Here is a 21,042-nt window from a genome sequence, read left to right as displayed (position 1 = left end):
ACCCTCTTTGACCATCTCACACTGTCAAAGGAGTAGCAGTTGAAAACTGATATGCTCTGCAAGTATGAATCATAGCATAACACCATATTTAGGGCCCTAAGTAAACTCTTTGTCTCCAGGATTCTCCAGAAAGGCAAAGGCACCGAAGGCTGTTCTGTTCAGCAAAGCAGTTAGTTGAACATAGAGATCAAGAAATAACCAAAGAAAGGTAGCTTTCAGTTAAAAAGCTATTTTTTTAATAGAAAAAAAATAAATTAAAAAATGCAAGATTCATCCTCATTTTAATAGGAGTCTCATTATGACTTCAGTGAATGCCACATGAACTTACCTGAGAAATATTAATGGATATAAACTGGCATTTTTAAAACTTCCACTGTGGATAAGATCTTGCTCAAAGTTTAAGAATTCTGAGAATGGAAAATCTGTGCAGGATATCCCTAAAGGAAAAGGAAAGGGGAAAAAGATTTTATCTGGTGTCTGAATTTTAGTAGCTTATATTAGAAATTTGCTATAATTTCTCACATGAAACCCATAAGGAAATGTAAAGGTACTCAGAAATCTTAATCCATACAGATAGCTTTTCTGGGTCCAATGGAATCATAATGTCAATACACATGAGGACTGAATATCTGCCCAAGTATGCAACTGTGTTTATATATACAGATATGTAGATATAATAATGCTAAATGATCTGCTGGTTAAAACAAATCTTTCCCACTCAGGATTTCAGGGATCTGCTGTTTTTAACACTAGCAGATGACTCAATCTTACAGGATGCTCTGTATTGTCAATTACTATTCAACTGGGATTATTGTGTGGGTAAAGAGAAGGGGTGGAGGTGGGAATTATGTATATGCAGCTTCTGCCAAAGAAACAAGATAACTTTTTAAGTCTTATTTTTGCTGTGATTCTTGAAGAAATTGTATCTATTATAAGTAGGCAGCAGAGTGATAGAACAAGACATTTGACTTGAAAATAAGTATTTACTTGATAAGGACCTCAAGTGAAGATCCAGCTCCAATGAAAGTATTTGCAATGCCTTGCAACTTCAATTACACCTTCAGCATAAATGATTCCCTGCTAAAATCATATGGCTTTCTCTCAAAATATACCTATTTGAAAACACAAAGCAGACTGCTTTGCTATTTTCATAACTTTAAAAACTAACACTGAACACAGTTCATTTTATCCAGAAGTAATTCACAGAGCAAGCACCTTTCATGGAGTTAGTTCATCACTTAGTGCTTCCCAGCCTTCTGTATTTTGTCATGCAAATCTATACAGCTCTGCCAATGGAAATGAATGAGATAGAAAGGGAAAAAAAATAACCTAATCGCCTTTATAAAAAACATTTTTTTGCAAATTTTAGCAAAATTTTTCAAATTAGTAAAAAAAGTAAAAAAGTAAATTTTTCAAATAAATTTAATGAGAAATGTAAAGTCAGTTATGTACAAGTGGAATATGTGTTAAGATTTTCCCCTGGGAAAAAAATCCAATTTTTCTGAGGTGTATGGTGGCCCCTAGTGGCCCCTACCTTCAGACCAAAATGTGACAGCTGTCATGTTTTAAAACATACTTGTTGGGATGACTTATTTCAAACATATTATGTTAGTGCAAATGACATAGTTATTAGCTTTTTTTATCTGCAACTGCATGCAAGTGCCCGATGCTTTTTATCTTCTGGAAAGAATGCCATAAATATATCTATATATATAGATAGATATATAGATATATATGTATGTATGTATGTATGTATGTATATTAAGATGCATTCAAATTAAAGAGGAGCTTGAATCCAATTCCTTCATTCAAACATCCTTGCAAAAGCATATTAGGTTCATTTTCAAAAGGTTTTAGCTCTAAACATCTTCCCTGCAAATAGATTTCTGATACTTCTTCGTCTGAGTTTATTGCAGTGTAGAGAATACATAGAAATATATGGATAGAAAAAAAACTCTGGTGTTTCCACGTCCAAAGCATAAATTCTCAAAATTTTTGGTTTTGTCTCATCTCCTAGAAGTGCATAAATCTTGGGGAAGCCTTAAATCCTTCGATATGATGCATTTTAAGGATTTTTACACCTCTGGTTTGAGGCAGCCCCAGAGTCACCCATGCTATGGTGTTGAGAAGCAGAAGAGTGTCACACAGCAAGCATGAGAACGTGCTTTGGTCTAGAGTTAACATTGCTCTGCAGAAAGCCACCTTCATTTCCTCTCATCCACTAATGCTGTATTCTTCACGTGTCAGAGATGCTCATAAGAAGAACAGATTACAGGTCTGTAACAACAGATCTTGCAGATTACATTACAGGATCTCTTCTGCTTTGGTTGGTTGCTTGTTTTATGATGACTGACAAGTACTTCTTAGTTAAAAATTCTTGAGAGGTGCCTAAGAAGATAATAAAGAACATAACTGTATGATCATTATAATATTGGACACTAAAACAGTGAAACAAATTGAGTTGGCTGAGCTGTGGGAACATTTGTGTTCAAAATGGATCTTCTTGTGAACACTATTATCTTCAAATAACAATGTGAAAATTCTTCCCAGGCTTTAAAAGACATTCTTTATTGCTTCCTGCAGCCTGATGAAGACCAATTAATGCTTTGAAAATAATGTGATATGTCCTGGACTGACTGTTACAGTGCTTTATAAGTAAGCATTTCATATATTCAGAAAATTCGTAATTTTTCTAAAAAACTGGTGGCTTCATAATTGGTGCTATATAAATCTGGCTTGTATATGCTGTGGTATTCTCAAAAAGCTTTCTTACTGAATATTTAGCAGATAAAATCATATTTGGTTATCTTGCTAGTTCAAATAAACATTACCTCAATTTCAGAGCTGTAGCACAGAAATAACTATAGCTTTAATTTCACAGTAGAATCATTTCCATGGCATTTAACATATAATGAATAATTGTGATACAATAAACTGGGAAATGAAATGTTTCTACAGGGAAACTCTCATCTGCAGAGACACTAATGGAATGTCACTCCCAGTGCATGCTGCATGGCAAATCATTTACTGCCATTTTACTGAGCTCTGATCTACCGGGAATTGACTGTGCCATATATTTCTGAAAGCTGTTGTTATCAGGAGACAGCTGCTAATGACAGTGGCATATAAATCCTAGAACACAGACAGAATAAATCCAGAAAGTTGCATGCTGACCCTCAGGAATTTCCCCTTCCAGTTTTCATGTCATTGTGGTCTGCAGACATCCCAGATCTGGGTTCATACTCTAAACCTTTTGGGTCCTTCATACTGAGACAGGCAGAGCTTTCTGTATTCCTTCTTTTCTTTACTCTCAGTCCTAATTGTTGGGTCTTCTATGTATGGAGTCCTGTCCTATTCATTTTGTGCCAAGCACTCCTCCAAGTTTTTCTTTTTAGAAAAGACCCTTCTGTTATGTAGTGTTACCTTCCTTTTCCACATATCTCTCCTAAAGTATTTTTGACCTTGCTATATCCCTATACACCGAAAACAGGAAATTTAAAAATCTAACAAAGAAGGTCAACAATTCACATATTTTCCCACTATAAATAAACCACATGATCTGACATTTTAATATAAAAAACCCGTCTGTGTGACCTCTAAAGCAAGACTTTAACTCATCAGGGCCCTTGTAGATTTGGATCCCCTTAAGGGATTGGAGAGCTTGATTGACTGGGATTGCTGAACTGGGATCTACAGTGCTGAGAAACTGAAGTTTTACCTTTAGAAACAAGAGATAAAACAAGTGGCGACTTGTTTGTGGCACCTTGGAACTTTATCAGCCCCTGCCAAGGTGGTGTAAATCAGCCCCTGGGAGGTGTGTGAGAGCTCCATCTTTCACAGTAGATTCATGTCTCTTGGAGCTTTTTACTTTGAGGCATGGGTACCCTATCTCTGGAAGCCCAGGGGTGGCCATGGCCACGTCCTGCCTGGCAGCTGCTGTGTTTGCTGCTGTTTGGGGGGTTTGGTCACCTGCAGAGCCCCACGCACAGGATGCTATCTGCTGCCATGTCTCTGCTGACATCCCCCACTCTCACACCACCCACTTGCAGAAATGGGTGAACATTTCTTGATTTTTTAATATTTTTTTTAAGGAACTTGAGAACTCTCAAGTTACATCACTTGTGAGATGAACTTTCTTCCTACCTGAGATTTGTTTTGTGTATATATACAATCAATTCTCTTTGTATATTAATCAGCTTTAGCATATGTCTGTATTGGCTATCGATTTCTTCATGAATACATCTTCCCAAGGAAACTCACTTTCAGACTCCAAAGCCCTGAGCACTGCAATGATCATCAATTGTCTGTTTCAACAGAGAAACTCTCCAACTATTATGAAATATAAGCCTTTTCTGGATATACACGTGTTTGAGATTCATTCATATATTCACTAACCCTTGTACCAAGTGAACACACACATTGTGTCACCCTGTACCACATTAGGAGGAAAGTCAGTAAATTATGTAACTTAAATTATGTAACTTGTAATTTAAAAAAGTACCGGTGCCAGAGCCCTGGTGTAGCCACCTTCAATTATTTACAAAAACAGACCCAGGGAGGGTCTCCAAACTTTTTTAAGGAACACAAAAAAAGCAGATTTTAGACACACCTTGAATGAAATTGAAACCACTTATTGCATTATAACATTGTATCTTCCAAATAAAAGATTGCAATCGACAGTCGGGAAAAGCTCAGATGCAGAAATTTACTGTTAAACTAGGTTTCTAGTGCATGCTGAACTATGTAACTCAAAACTGGTCTCTTACACTATTTAGGAAATGTGGAAAATGTTTTCTGGCATCCTTAAGTGGAAAATCAATCATTTTTAGTAAGCTTGCTCAGAAAAAAAATCTTGGTCTGAAGTGTCTGGGTGTGTCTGCTTATACATGAATTTTGTATTTGTAAATGTCCAAATTTAAGTGTCCAGTAACACAGGCACAGAAATACTAAAACACTGAAGACTTATATGAAAATCTAGCTTCCCCTCTTATTATTTTAAATATAAAATTTAGAAGTATTTACCAAAAAACCTTTGGGTCTTGACGAATTTACCCAGTTTCTGAGGGCAAATGCATGGCCAGGCTTTGTAACTTCCACAGCCTGCCATTTGCTATTATTTCTTATCAAACCTCTTAAAAATTCAAACTCAATTGTTTAAAAACAGGGTGGGGGAAAGATAAATATAACTTAAACATATACAACAAATTTTTGATGGCTTATATCTACTCTAGAGGAGGAATTTTGGGTTGTGACAATGCTTTGAGGTTTTCTATAGCACTACTGGTAAATAAATGCACAAAGCCTGTTTTTCTTCCCTGCTTTTCACCTGATGGTACTGTGACTTAAAATGAACAAGCAGAAAGTGTCAGACACCACTGAATCATGATGAGAGCACAGTGAACTTCCTGCTGAGTCAGGCAATGGCTATTCCAGGTGGGCATTAATATGGAATTAAATGACCATCAGTGCACCATGCCTATTTGAAATACCTCTCTATTAACTTTTGTTAATTTAACTATTTGTTGTTAAAAAAAAACTTGGTCACAAGTTGGAGTGCAAGGAAAATCCCTTGCAGCAAGTTCTTTGCTGGGCATATCACCTTCATAATTACTGCAGCAATAACATGAACTGCTGCTACACACCAGCAGCTTCACCCGTTCTGAAAGCCTTGTGCTGGCCAAGATCACGGTGACTGCTGCCACAGACAAGCAACCTCAATGGCAAAAGATGCCTGTGCATTGCCATACTTCCCAACTTAAAATCTCACTTCATATAAACAGTCAAGCCTCAAAAATTACATTTCATGGAAAATGATTTTGCAGTTACCAGTGTTGGCCTGGGAGGGTTGTGCGGATGAAAATTCAAATTCAGTGTCCTTAGAATGAAATTGGAAATTCAGAATTTACCTTAAGGAGAAACTCTGATTCATCATTGCTTAATTTAAGTACAGAAAAATCCAATTTGGGAAGAAGGGACTTATACTACATTTTTAGACAGGTATATATTATGCATGCATATGTAGTTATATATAATTTTTATATGTATAAAAAATTACCATAAATCAACATCTTCCTCTGCCATAACAAATGCATACAGTTGGGGGTTCATATATGCTGAAAGAAAAAACACATCTGTTTCTATATAAGACTTATACAGGGCTTCACTGCTCAAAATATATCTATGTCTTAACCCTTTTAAAATGTCTTCATTTTCATGCAAACAAACTAACTATATATTTCTTTTACATATTATATTTTGAGTATTAGTATTGATAAAACAGAAAAAATACGTTAATTTCTTCTCAAAAAAAGTTTCTGGCCTTTAGGAGTCATTTCTCATTCTCTCTCTCAGCTCTTAGAAGTGTGCAGTTTCTTAAAAATCAAAAGTGAAAACAAAACCTCTCATGAGATTAGAGTCTGAAAGCTGCAAATGATTTTATGAGCCTTGTACATTGATATTCCACAACTGCTGCCATACAACACCTCCACAGAGTTATAACAATTTCTTTCTGTCACTCTGTGGGAGGATGAAAGGAGAACAATGAAGATCACTTTTTTCTTCTCAAAAACACCACAAAATATTTATGAAATATTTACTATAAAAAATATAACTATTTAGCATTTACTTCTTTCAAAGGTAATCTCATAATTCCTGTTAAATCAATTTATTATTGCACAATCTGCTAAGGTCTAACGTGCCAAATATGTCAAAAGGTCCTACAACAACACAGAAGATGTTTGAGAACAGAAGCCAGTTCTGAAGAAGTGACACAACTGTCTAAGCTTTCTTCTAGGTTAAATCTCACCCAAGTGCTTTCTAGGCCCAATCTAACCTAAATCCTGAGCTTCTGCATTGTGTGACTCTGGCTTCTCTTGACAGAAACCTCATCTGTAGAGAACTGGAGTTCTAGGGTCTGCTTGCAGGGCTTTTGTTAAATTTAACCCAGGTTCTCCTACCAACAGACTACCATAAAAATGTGCTTTGTCCCTCTTGCAGAAGCCAGTCTCAAATAAATTTAGCATGCAGCCAGATGTATCAGGAAAGAATAATGGGCAGTTCTGGAGAGAGCTCTGGGTGATACTGAGATCAGTCCGCTTCCTCCAGCAGCTCCTACTTTACCATTACCTTATATCTTATCTGCTTAGCATCCCTCAGGACCTACTCCAGTGCTCCAAAACCTCACCATGTTGTCCATGTGGCATGCAGGGGCATGGGAGTGATCTGAAATAACCATGGGCAAACAAAAGCAGAAGGGGAGCTGAGATGCAGGGATGGCCAAATGCTCGGCAGTAGCACACACAAAAATTGGAAATGGCCTGTTCTCAGACCTGCTCCTTCCCCTTCCCATATGGACACAGTCAAAAAAGCCAGCTGGAACAGCCTGAGATTTTATGCAAAAGATCATCTTACAAAATACTGAGCTGTCATACCTCTGCCAGCAGGGCAGACCTCTACTGGGTCCCCCTGCTCCAAAACATCACCACGTAGCAGGCTTTTGAGAGAACTGTAGTTGGTAAGAAGCAAATTCACTTTACTTTGTTCTAGAAAGACACTGAGTAAAAAATAATAAAGCAATTAATTATAATTCACTTGTACATTCTGAGGCAAAATTAACTTAAGGGTCCTGAAACAGAAAATAAAAACAACCAAAAAAGTTCATAAATAAAGCAGGATGTGTTTGTGTGTGTGTTTTGAGTTAAGTGATATATTTGTTGCTTTGAAACAATTAACCCTGAACTTGGGGCTTCATCAGTGAGAGAAAGGGATAAGGCTGATCACAAATAAAAGGGAGGAACGAGAAAGAAAACATAATGAACAACTGCTGCTGCTGCAGCATTCCTCAGTCCAGACACTGAATCCAAACCTGAAACTGGATTGGAAAATAAATCAGCCAGCCAACACATGATTAAAACAGAAGGAAGAGACTGTAAATTCATGCTGCTCATTAGAAGTTTACTGTAATTGCCTTACATGCACAGTGGATAGAGTTTGAACCGGGAAGGTGACCCTGTTGGGTACAGGTGGGGTTCTACAGCAATCGGCACTTCAAAGGCTGTTTATTGAACAATTCAACAGGTTTGGGTGTGGTCCTGAGGCTGACACAGTACTGGAAAACACGGTGTGACTCCTGGCTTCTCATGTTTTCTTTTTCATCTATTTCTTTATTTTGCAAGACTTGGAAGAGTTTCTGAGTTTCTGTATTTCTCCTGTTTATACCTCTGCAGTTTCTACTCAGAAATGTAATAAAGGGACTGCTTTTGCCTGTAAGAAACTTCTCTGCTCTGAGGCTTTTTAGGTTTTTTTCCTTTTTTTTTTTAATAAAGAAATAAAAATGTTGTCTCTGTAGTTTACTGTAGAGAAAAAAAATTATTACTTCTATTTCTTTATTCCTAACTCCTTTCCCCCAACACCAGTAAAACCTGAAACACGTTTACGGTCCTAAAAACAAATATCTTCTATTTCTTCCTTGAATTCAGTTCATGCCATCACCTTGTCTTAGTAATGGGCCTGAGCTGTAAATGTAAATACAGACCCCAGATATCTTGGAGTGTTTTTATTTTTTTTCTGATTTTCTTGTTTTATCCTTTTTTTCATGTAGATGTCAAATCCATCTGGAAGACTTGCCAGACATTCCTCTTTAAATGCAAAGCTGTCTAAGTCATTCAGCTCCTTGATGTGTTTTAGATGTTTGTGTTGTCATTGTTTGCTACAGGAGAAACCAAAAATCTTAACCTCAAATCTAAGCCAAGTAAAAAGGCAACAGTATCACTTTAATATCTTAATTTTAGATCACCTTTTTGCATCTCTAGATTTAAAAACTTGTCCCATTTCTATATTATGCTTTTTAATAAAAATGAAAAGTCTCCTTACCACAATTTATTAGAAGAAGTAAGATTTTGTAGGGCAAATAAAAAGGAAAAAAAGTCAAAAAACTGATTATGAAATTCTAAAAATACCCCATGAAAGGCAGTGACAGAGAATCACCATCTTGGTCATTTAGAAGGTGTGGAGGAAAAGTGATGGAAATATGCATCTAATAAGACTTTGGCCACATCACTGGTGCTGTAATAGGGCTGTCAGTTTATGTCTTAGTATCCTTATCTTACTTCCCAGACAGTTCCCTTGAAGTGCAGACTCACACAAAGCACTGTTGAAACAGGCCAGGCTCACTAAGAAAAACGATCTGTGAGAATTCTCCCTATTTTCAAAAGAGAGTTTGATGTGAGCACATAATTTTCTTATATGAGCTGTGTCTACAGATAGGGGTTCCCATAGGTTTAAGGCTCTTGGCAAACCAAACCCACTTGGCAAAACTTAGAGCAATTGCCAAAATGGGTGTTGCCATTTCTTCATATTTAGTGAACCACTTAATATCAAAATATTCAAAACTGTAAAAAGAAAGACCAATGGTGATATCTTTTCCAGACAGATAATACATCAGTGAGCCTAAGTCTTCAGGGAATAATGATAGTGTCCAGTTTAAGATAAAACCAGCTGCCTTCAGTTTTTCCAGAAGTTCCAGGGTCTTTTTAAACACCTTTTCAAGAGACAGTACATCCTCTACTTTCACAGCACTGACCATGTCTGTCAAGAAACAATGTACAGTAGTCAGGCATTGACAGGATGCAGGAAAAAACACAAAAGACAATCCACATATTAGTCAGGAGAAGATAATGCCATATTAAAAAAAGATAGTACCAAAATTTGGCAATAAAATATTTATTTGTTCAAACACTAACACAAACAGCAAACCAAGTTGTTTGGAAACCAAAGTTAAGCTGTAGAAAGTTTGTTTCTACATTCTTAATACTTTTTTTTTGTCCAAATATCTTTTTAATCTAATACCTCCTTAAAAGATTTAAGGTGTCTTAAAGATTTTAGCTGATATGTACAAGACACTTCACATGGCTCTACCTAAAACAGATGGTAACAGAAAACTTTTAGATTGCTAAAATGTACAATAAAAGGTTATTACAAAAGAACAGTCTTTGTTTCTATATCCTCAATTTTTAGGAAAGGAAGACTAATGAAATCCAATTATATGCAGCTCAGTTCCTGGGATGAATGCCAACCATTTGAATTGCTCTGTCTCTTATCTTCTCCTTTGACTTTCAGGGCTTTGAGATTATGTCTGTGAAGAATTAGTGAGAAACTTGTATGCTTTAATTTAGCTTTCTATTTATTTTCTCTCCAAAGTGCTACCTCCAAACTATACCTGTTTTCTCACACTGCTATGGTGGTCTTGAACTGGTAAAAAAATATAGTAAATTCTGTTCTCATTTTATTATGGTCTACTTCCCTAATCATAGCAATAAGTTATACAAAAACTTCAACATCCATACAATTTATCTTTTCTTCCACATACTTTCTGAGACATTGATCCCTTTAAAAACAATTAGAGAGAAAAGAAAGCCCTCAGTTTAAAATTTTCAGAATCAGAGAACCACTTCTGTCTCTTGTAATAATAATCTGAATTCAAGAAACTTCTTTCTACTGAAGAAAGTCAGCACATAAACATCCTGAGAAACAGCCCATAAAACAAGGTATTATGTTCACTGAGCATCACTTTCTACAATTTTAAACAAAGGCAGTACCAAATGGCAAAACTGTCATTAAGTCTGTCTAGCCACACTTTCTTAACCTGGAATACAAACCTTTTTCCTCCAAAGAATAAAAATATCAGAACAATTTCATTTAATCCAGTATCACTAGAGGTTCTGTTGGTCCCTAACCACACACATAGTAAGGATATGTTAAAGTACAATGCAGCTTTGCAGAGAAAAGCACTAGTGTTCCTGTATTTATATGAACATCTACCCTGAGCCCTACCAAACTTAGTTTGAATAAGTTTAACTGGGAGCACTTCAGTGTCTTCAGTGAAGTTCAGCACATTTGCAAGAGCAGAGAACTTGGTCATGGAATGCAGATCAACAACTCTTGTGAAAATATTTTTAACAACTCATGAAGAGTGATTTTTATAGGGCAGCTAAGACAATTAGAAAATTAAGAGTCCCTTTCCATTAATAAGAGAGAATTACTGCATAATGACAGTTCAGGGATCCTGGGTGCCTTATAGAAACTACCTAGGGAACGCTCTCAGAAATCAACAAATGCACTGATCCTCAAAGGTAACTGTATGAAAATTGCTGGATTATGAAGATTGTAAATGTTCTCATTCCTTTTGTTATTCTTTTGGAGGCCTTGCTTTTTCTCTTTCCAATTTCCCAAGCTTCAATGAAGGAACATCAGAAGGTGAAGCAGTACTTTCTGCTAAAACACTGCTTTCTGGAAGGCTTCATATAAAACAGGCAAGAACTTATTGCTAGCAACAATATCCTAACAACAGACTGTGTTGTACTTTCATTCCCCCAGGTTTCCCCTTTATGTAGCCATGCTCATCTGCCAGCCTGCCATTCAAAAAGGAAAATTGATTAGAATATGATTTATAGTGCATCCACTGAGATCACATTCATTACTATTCTTGGGAGTTATTTCAGCAATATAAAGCAGGCATCATGCTGACTTACCCTACTCCATTATGCTTGGGGGTCTATTGTATTATTAAAGCAGTGGAATGTAGTAAAACCACACCTATTTTAATGTTCATATAAAATATTCATCTCTGTTGGATAAAGGTTTTCATTTTTAATGCATTATATAACATTCCTAACTTTAGTGGCAGAGGCTGCAACTCAGGCTGTTTGAATTTATTTATATTTTTTCAAATGAAAAGAGATTTTCTCTTTGGTTTCTGTAAAAACAAGCAAAACTATTGAGAAGTCTACAGCTTCTGTGCTCAATAAAGAGCAAAATGTTTGTTTAATGAAAAGGCAGTTTTCATTTAATAACTGGTATATTAAAAGTACATTTGTCAGTTCTCAGATATAGGGAAGTACCTTATTTCTACTCTGGAAAAGAATACAGATATGTATCATTTCCCAAGAGCCTGACTTCTGTAGGAAGGTAAATCAACATCTCCAAGAGATCTCCAGACCCAGAGGACCAAGGCCAAGCAGAATGCTAAGAGGTCATAGCCTCATCCCATCAGAGAGCACTGGACACTGCACAAGTACCCAGGTAAGAAGCCCTTCCCTCTCTGCTGAAGCCAAGGGCACCTGGGCTGCTTGCTTCTCTCACACAGCTTAAGGATGGAATGAGTTAAATAATCCCACTTGGCAACTGGACCACAGATGCAGAGAATCTAGAGAAGGCAATGATACAAATCCTCATATTGGGACAACTCATCCCCAAAATCCTGATCAGGATTTTGTAGCCTTTAAGCATTAAAGGCTTCCATTCAGCCAACATCTGACAAACATCAGGAATTAAACTATAATGATGTGAAAATTTATTACTTTCTTTTACCCTGTAATTGAGTCTATCAATTACAGATAATGACAAGCAAGGATTTAAAGCTAATGCTTGTGAAGAATTGGCCTCTTCTGTGTATCCTGTTTGTTTTCTCCATTGGTTTTTCCATATTTATGTGCCCCCTTTATGTGACTTTCTTATCTGTGCATGAGTGTAGGCTGTGGACTTTCTAGGGTGAGATTAGCTTTATATGAAACTTAGCAGAGTAGGGTCTAGCCAGAATTTGTAGCTGTACTGTAAGGAAAAGAAACATTATTAATAAAAGGATTTCATTTTATTGAATTTTCCAACTTAAGAAATTGATTTCATAGACTATTCTGTTTACCAAATGTAGTATAACTACAGAAAGATTTTTTTTTTTCACCTCTGACATGTATACTCCTGCATGTGCTGAGATTCCAGAAATATTATGATAAAGGACAGGTTGCTTTTGATTTTTTCAAGTTATTTAATGTGTTCAACCCAACAGGATAAAAGGAATTTTTAAATCCTGCAATGTATGTCTGGTTCTTTACATAAAACTCAACATCATACAACTGCATCTAAGGAATTTACAAGGTAAGGGGGAGTTTCAGAAACTTGTTCTGAGATAAAGCTGTCATGTTAGAAAAGAAAGATTGTTCAATACAAACACATGTGTTGGAAATGCAGCAGTATATCTGGAATATGTCCTCATAAATACCATTCTGTACTGACTGGGTGAAAAACTCTATAACATCAAAGGATGCTTTGGGAGAACATGATTTCTCGGAAAGAATAGATTACTGACTTTGGAGGTTAAGTCCCAGAAAAAAATGCCAAGATGAGGCAGGAAATTCTCGATACCTTTCAATGTACTCAGATCACCTAAACGTTCCTTCTATTTAAAAACAATCCCTTTTGAATAGGTTTGACTTGCCAATAGTGACTTTATACCTTTTTACTATGTATTCATCATAGTGGTCATTTCTATTTAAAAGGCAAATGACATGGAAGAGTCTGGTAACAATATGTCCAATTTGTATTTCATATTTTCTGCAGTATCCTTCTTGCAGAACATGATTTTGGAAAAGAGGTTGGTGGAGAGCAGGTCAAAAGCTCTGGGATGGGCCTGAGGAGCTGCAGCACAATGGGGTCTCCTCAGGGGCAATGGTAATATAAATAATAATAAAATTATAACAATTCTGCCTGCCAGGCTTCCTTCTTCAGGATATTACTGCAGCACATCTGAATGTGCTTTGACCTGCCTAGTGCTTTTTGATTCCCTATTCTGGGAACTATTTGTACCTTCATGCATATTTCTGAGTTTCCTTTAGGAGAGACATTAAATGATTGAACAGATTTAACTTAATTTTTGGTCAGCCGCAGTCAATGAATTGGTAAGTATTTCTTTTTACATCTTGGTTTCACAAAAGCTTCAGATCTGTCAAGATAAAATCCTATACAAAACTTTCCCTCTGAAATCTTAGGAAAGTCATACTTTTAGTCACTTACCTAAGTACCATCCGGATGCACTTGTTGTAATACTTATAACCAGAACCTACCTTTAATTAAAACCTCATTGTAACAACAGAGAAACAATGGGCTTTTCCACCCAGCCAAGTGAAACCTGCACATTTTGTTTTAAAATTCAATTTTCACAATGCCTTTTCCAGAGAAGACTCTTCTCTTTCCTATCCATCTTCCATTATTGCTGGGCTGGTGCCACTATCATGGTCTGTGCACCACAAGACCAAATCTGAGTTTTTGTAACACAAAAAAAGTGTTTCCAACTCCCCAGTCATTCCAGACTTGTATCTGACAGCACTCTGGAAGCACAGACCTTGCACAAACTACCAATAAAAGCTGACCTTCCCAACTACATTCCTTTAAAAGCCACTATTGTTCTCATTCATGATTGAACAGCTCAGCTTTCATTTCAAATGAAAAAAAAAAAAAAAGTCCAGGCTGCATTGAACAACTTCCAGACATTTCCTATACCCTCAGAGCATTTCAATACTATTGTAAGGCTTTTGAGTGTAGCACCCCTGAAATGGTGCTGGTTATTATTTTTTCCAATAGGACAAAATCTCTCTGATTAATGCCAGCGCAGCATTTCTAAAATCTTTTAAAAGAAATTTTCTGTATGTATTAACTTGCAGAACTGGAAAGGCAGAGCAGTAAATTCATGCAAGGCACAATTTTACTAGCAGACAAATAGATGATGGATTAAATCTGGTGTTACTTCAGCTTCTGCGGTAATGACCCATTTTCGTTGTGATCCCGAATTGTTTTTCTAAGTCACATTCTGGGCTTCAAGACAATACAAGTGGTTATAAATTATTTTCATTTTTCTCAGTGTTGTGCTAGAAAAACAATGAGCTCCAGGAAGATGTCATGAATGGAAGTGTTTTTAGCACAGACATCTTGGTAGCCTTTTTCACCTATTTCTTGGTTATGTTTCTTAATTTTTCCTTTTACTAGAATTACTACCTAAAAATAAACTACAAACTTCCAGTGTGCTAGACACCAAAAAGTGGGCATGGCCCCTACCCAGGAGACATTATGATGTAAAACACTAGGCAACTAGCCAGTTAAATTAGTGAGCTGTACAAAAACAAAACCAAAGATTTTTAATATTGATATATTTTTAGAAAAAATATAATTTGCCACAACTCCTTTCATACTCTGACATACGTATTTAAAAAAAAAAAAATAGGGATAGAGATTATTTATATTAAAAAGAATCACAGAAGGGGTAAGGTTGGAAGGACCACAGTGTGTTGTCTGGTCCAACCTCCTTGCTCAAGCAGAGTCATCCAAGAGCACATGGCCCAGGACTGTGTCCAAAAGGTTTTTAATCATCTCCAGTGAGGGAGGAGACTCCACAGCCTCTCTGGACAGCCTGTTCCAGGGCCTGGTCACTGCACATGAAAGAAGTTCTTCCTCATGATCTAGTGGAACTTCCCGTGCCTCAGTTGCTGCCCATTGCCTCTTGTCCCATTTCTCAGCACCACTGAGCAGAGCCTGGCTCCATCCTCTTGGCACCCTCCCTTCAGATATGACAGAGATTGATGAGGTCCCTCTCAGTTCTCTTCCTAAGGCTGAACAGGCCCAGCTCCCTCCGCCTTTCCTCATACCAGACACTCCAGTCTCTGAACCATCTCTGTAGCCCTCCACTGCACCAGCTCCAGGAGCTCCATGTCTCTCTTGCCCTGAGGAGCCCAGAACTCAACACAGAACTCCAGATGTGGCTTCACCAGGGCTGAGTAGAGGGGCAGGATCACCTCTCTTGACCAAATGCCTTTCCTGATGTGTTAGTTCATGAACACCTTGTTGCCTGACATTAATTTGAATTCTATTCATAATAAAAAACCTCAGCACACTGGTTTCTCTATAACACACTAGCAGAGGTGGAAATGCCCAGTATCTATGGGCAGGTCAGACAGACTTTGGTGCTTTGCTTCCTAGTGGAACAGGGAACAAAGTACTGATGCTTCCTTCCATAGTTCAAGGGAAAAAAATAGGTAGATTCAAATAAAATTATTTTAAAAATCCAACCCAGTGAGTAAGAAAGAATTTACATAACAATGTTAAGTAGGAAGGTATCTTCAGTCCTGCTCTCTGGTGTTTAAGTGCCTTTTTTTATAAAGAAAACCCTCTTAAAAAACAAAAGCCTCTGCTAAATGTGAGCCCAGGCACAGTTTTTCATTAAGAATGGTCCATGGAAGATACAAAGAAAGAGCACTTGGGCACGCTCCTGTACAGAATACAGTACCAATACTGGAGCAGTGAAAATCAACAACAACTTGGAGGGATTCAGACCCAAAACTCTCATGAAGCTGGGGTGGGAACTTGCCTCAGATACCCCAGTGAAGGGGTGCATGAAAGCTCACTCTGAGAGGAAGCAGAGAGATACAGTGAAGGTAGGAATCTATAGCACACTGACAGAGTACTCACCGGGAAGGCAGGAGTAGTGATTGATTCATTTTTTGTACCAGGTGCCAAAGCCCAATCCACATCCCCAGCAAAGATCACTCCTATCAGACACCCAAGGCTGAGATCCAAACAGCCCTGTGGTGAACTAATTTAGCTACTCAGAAATCAATCCCAGCACTCAGGAGCTGCCCCTTGTCATTGGAAGCACCTGTCCCAGCTATCTCTGAGACCCCACACTTTTTTTCCCTCTAATTAGCTGCTTGAAATAACACCTTTTTACACAAAATTAAAAAATTATCATCTCTGTTATCTAATGGTTTCCTTATTCAACATTTACATTTAAAGTCATAAAGAAGGTGTCCTTGTGAACCAGCTTTCTTCCAGAAAAGCAAATAAACTGGACTTAATTTCCCGTTTTCATTAATATTAAAGAATTCTAGACCAAGTTTAAATAGCATAAATATATGAGCAGGAAAGGACTTTCCTCAGTGGTACATCCACTGCAGAGGAGATAATATTTGTTCATATTTGAGAAGAAGAGAAAAAATTGAATGGATCCTGCACAAACTGGATAAATTTTCTCTCTACAGAAATACTAGGAAAGCCAGGACACACTGTTTTGGGCACAGTCTTATTTACTCTAGATACTTAGAATATATTTGTAAAATCAGTCCCTTGGACAACTCTAGCAAAACCATACTGATTGCAGTGTCTGCTGGGGCTGTGATGGACCAAATGAGCCTATTCTGTTTTAGTAGTGGAAATTGCATGTCTGAGATAAGGCAGCAGCTGAAGGAGAATTTTGTACAGCTCAAGAGCACATGATGCTGATGTAAGTTCTTCCATGGTAAGGAGGTGCAAGTTGGCTGGGGAAATCTGTACACACTGGAATGAGTAAGATCTGCTATCCTAATCATTCCAGACAAATAATATAGTAAAGCATTGTCTAGACCCATCTAAATTTAAAATGAGGTCTCCTTATTGTTTTTAATTTAGTGGATTAGCAGTGAGCTTATCCAAACATCCTTTTCCCTCTCACTGTTTCCTTCCCTATTGCCTGTTTCTCCTCTACAGCTGGGAGGAAGCACCTCTTAGCTCCACAGGACTGTCCTCTGGGTCACATTGCACTTGTCCAGGGAGCCTTTCCCCAACTGAAGTTGAACACACACATCTTAGAGGCGCTAAAAGACTAAAATATATAGACAACGGTAAATAAAGATTAGGCACCAGGAAGCAGGGAGAGATGAAGGAAGTATGTAATAAAATTCCTTTCCTGTCACCCACACCCAGCTCTCCTCTAGTGCTAGAAGGAAATGAAGACTCCCTTCCTTGTTCTATTTCTCTCTTTTCCCCTGCTTCCCTTCCTACCTGGACAGACATCCCCTGTTCACTCTGCCACTGGAGCAACCTTCAGCAGATCCTAGGACTTGTGCTCCCAGGTGAGTGGCACATGTGAAGGACTGGCCCCTTTCAGAAAATCCTGCTGATATTTGGCCAGCCATTCTAAACATAAAAGCCTGGAAGCCCCTAGTGTCTTCAGCATGTGCAAACAGATTCGCTTCTGAGTACAGGGAAACATAATTGTCTGCATACAGTAGGACATAGTAAGGAGAGGAGCTACTAAACATGGTATGAGGGAGTTAACTAGGAGTAATAGGATGGAACTGGGAAGGCAAACATTTGAATATATGGAAAAGCTGCCAAACAATGAGATCAACTCAGACTAGTGCAACGAGGTAGAGGAAACATTTAAAATTAGACTTAACGCTAGAAAATGTGCTGTGGGGAACAAGCCTGCCTGCAGAGATATGAAGAACCCTTTTGTCCCCACACCTAGCACAAATGGATCTGAAAACAGGCCCAATCACATCAGATTGAGAATCCAAAATCTGAGGCTTTATGGTCTTCAAGGATGAAAACAAATGCTTCATTTCAGGAAAGGGAATGAAATCTTGAAACTGGAGGACAGAGTTGAAGCAACACACTGAAAAGAAGATATGGTCAAGCAAAAATAAAATTGAAAAAAACCAGAAAATTTGGAGTCACTGCGACCAAATGCACTGAGATGAAATGAGGTGCAGTGAACAAGACCAAAACTTGCCAAAATTATTCCCACTGAAATCCCTAAAATCTGGGAAGAAAGCGAAACAAAGAGATGGAAGAGAAAGGGAAGAAGTGAAATTTCATTAAAAAAAAAGAAAAAAAAACCTTTTGAGGATGTGGAAACAAGAAAAGTGAATGGCATGACAGGAAGTGCAGAACTAGGGACGGAAGCTTGCCCATTTCATCCTCATTGATCATTAGATTTCATTCCCTTTCCTGAAAGGAAATATCAAAAGAAAAATATTTGTAACATATGTTATGAGCCACCGGAAACTGTAGCTGAGCTGATAGTGACGAAGATGGGAAAACCAAACAAGGGATATGAGGCCATCTTTGCACTGATAAAGGCCAGAGAGGACATGACAGGATTGTGATATTTATTTCCACACTCACCAACACCCAGGTCTTTGCCTAAAATATTTTTTATGCATCCAGCATTTTCTGGGTGGAAAGGGGGTGAAAGGAAAGTAAGATGTGTGAGATTAAAAAAGATTAAAAAAATTATGTCCAGGGTGTGGGAAGTTCAAGCAATATATTTTGCCTTTCAGTGCAAGGGAAGGAGAGATTTTGGGAAAGTCTGGCATGGTTATTTTTACAGCTCCATGACTGTTAAACACATGCTTTGTAGACACTGCTGTCTGGAAACACCCACCCACCAACTACGTATTTATTGTGAAACCAAGGCAATAGCAGAAGGCACCAGGGCTGCTGTTGTCAAGTCAGCTGGGAACACCAGCAATTCTCATGTCCTCTTAGCAGCCAGGTGATCCTGGAGCTCCAACTCAGCAGCAAAATCTCGGTTCTCAGCTGATACAACACTGCATATATGGGACTAAGAAGGCTTTAATTATCTGTCAGACATTGCTTCAGGACACAAAGATGCATAGATTTTTCCATTCTCCTTTTACTTGCAATCTCTCTGCTTAATCCCACACAGCAGTTTCAGTGAAACCCAATAGGTCACTGGTGGGTTGCTTCCCACAGCTCCTGTTTTCTTCCTCTGCAGACAGTCTCAAACAGAGCAGCTAAAACAGGTTTAAGTGTCTGACACGCAAATACCAGAAAAGAGTAGAGGTTTGTGTGGATATATTAATGGGCACATTGATTTGCATGAGTGAATAGTGCTTTTTAGGGGGTAAACAAGGAAATGGCCACAGCCATTGTTCCAATTTGGTATTTTTGAAGGGTATTCTGTTTTTAGAACTAGAGATTTTTATTTCTGAAAAAAAAAATATCTCTGTGTCTCTATTCTATACGATGTTGCAGTATTATTCCCTTATATATGGACTCTGGGGGGTGTCTTTATACTCTTGCACAATTTTAATGTACAAACCAAGAATACTTCAGTGTGTAAACACACACCCAAATGAGGCAAATTGAACTATTTCTGTTTCCAACCAGCTTCTCTGTCTTAGAGTCTTACAAAGCAATTACACAGCTGAATATAATGTCTTTGATGCTTTTTCATTACAAAGTCTTGGCTAAAATATTCTGAGTTTGTATTTATCTTCATTATTGTTATGGACTTTGGCAGCAATACATGAGGAAATTTAATAAGGTCATTTTCATTATTTCATCCAAATGATAAACATTTTCATCATGTGGCTTGGATAAAATGCTGTAAGTACAAAGCTGTGGGGAGCCTGATGAAATACTTATTAATCACAGCATTATAAAAAACAATGGTAGGTTGATATTAAAAAACCATTCAGGATTATGAAGCTGTGTAACTTCACAGTTATTGAAAAAAACCCCCAATAATATTTCCATTAATCTCAAACATTCTTTTTTCTCAATAATACTTTATAATCAAATGTATAGTTAAAAAAAGTCAAGGAACACTACAAGTTTGTATTTGTTTTTTCTGTAAGTAAGAAAAAAAAGCCAGTGTGTGTTCACCCCAATCTTTTTAGTTCTGTTTTTAGACAGCCTATAAATGCAATGAATTTGTCTTTATTTAAAAAAAAAACAACAACAAAATAATGTTACTGCTGCAGAGTACCTTTTTAGAAGGCTGCCCTAGGAGAGTTATCTCAGCTGTCCTCTTTATTAACTCAACTCCATCATATTTTTTGCTTTTTGTTTTAACATAGTTGGATGTGAGCACAAACTACATGGTGCCTGTTTTTTCTGCTGTTCTCCTGCATCATTGATAATACCAATGGATCAGTTAGAGACAAAAGAGGATTTGAAGGTCTGGAGGCTTGGATGGAAGGCTGAATTTGACCATTTAAGTGATCTTTGCCAAGTAATTTAATTTTGCACATCAGTTTTCCCTTACTACTGCCATTTGTAATATCCAGGGCACTGAGATTCCTGGGTAAAAAATACTTTTATTAATTATTTGCATGACTCACATCCAAGAGGTCTGGTCACACAGTAAACTCATCTGTATTGAACACAGTACAAAACTGATATGCACAGATATACAGAATGTAAAATTGTGTGTTAGGGGCAGAGTAACAATAATCCATAATGGCAAATAACATTAAGATTAGCTGTCTTTTATGACTCTAGCCCATGACTCATAGAAAATCCTGAAGGAAGCAGAGCTTTGAAAATTACCCAGATTGATGAAACATCCACTAAAAATTACTTAGTCACAACAAGTTCCCTGCTCACCAGCAGATTGTTTTGACAAGCTGCTATCTGGAATATCTGAGGCAAGGC

The 21,042-nt window shown here is 37.5% G+C and overlaps 1 long non-coding RNA gene across 2 annotated transcripts; it reads right to left on the bottom strand.

The window, feature by feature from the left end:
* Nucleotides 1-336: 336 nt before the first annotated feature.
* On the bottom strand, nt 337-16,406 carry LOC111922767 (uncharacterized). 2 transcript variants are annotated; one of them, XR_015285399.1, is made up of 4 exons: nt 16,291-16,396; nt 7,431-7,552; nt 6,056-6,113; nt 1,880-2,388 (listed from the first exon to the last, which is right to left on the bottom strand). It is a non-coding gene; the product is annotated as an uncharacterized LOC111922767 (long non-coding RNA). The 2 variants fall into 2 exon arrangements; XR_002860715.2 differs by lacking the exon at nt 7,431-7,552 and having other exon boundaries at nt 337-2,388; nt 16,291-16,406.
* Between the last annotated feature and the right edge of the window lie 4,636 nt (nt 16,407-21,042).

The sequence above is a fragment of the Cyanistes caeruleus genome, chromosome 3 (genome assembly GCF_971803275.1).
Source record: "Cyanistes caeruleus chromosome 3, bCyaCae1.hap1.1, whole genome shotgun sequence".
In the NCBI taxonomy this organism is placed as follows: domain Eukaryota; kingdom Metazoa; phylum Chordata; class Aves; order Passeriformes; family Paridae; genus Cyanistes; species Cyanistes caeruleus.
The sequence above is the reverse complement of the archived record's forward strand: the minus strand, read 5'-3'. Positions and strand labels throughout refer to the sequence as shown.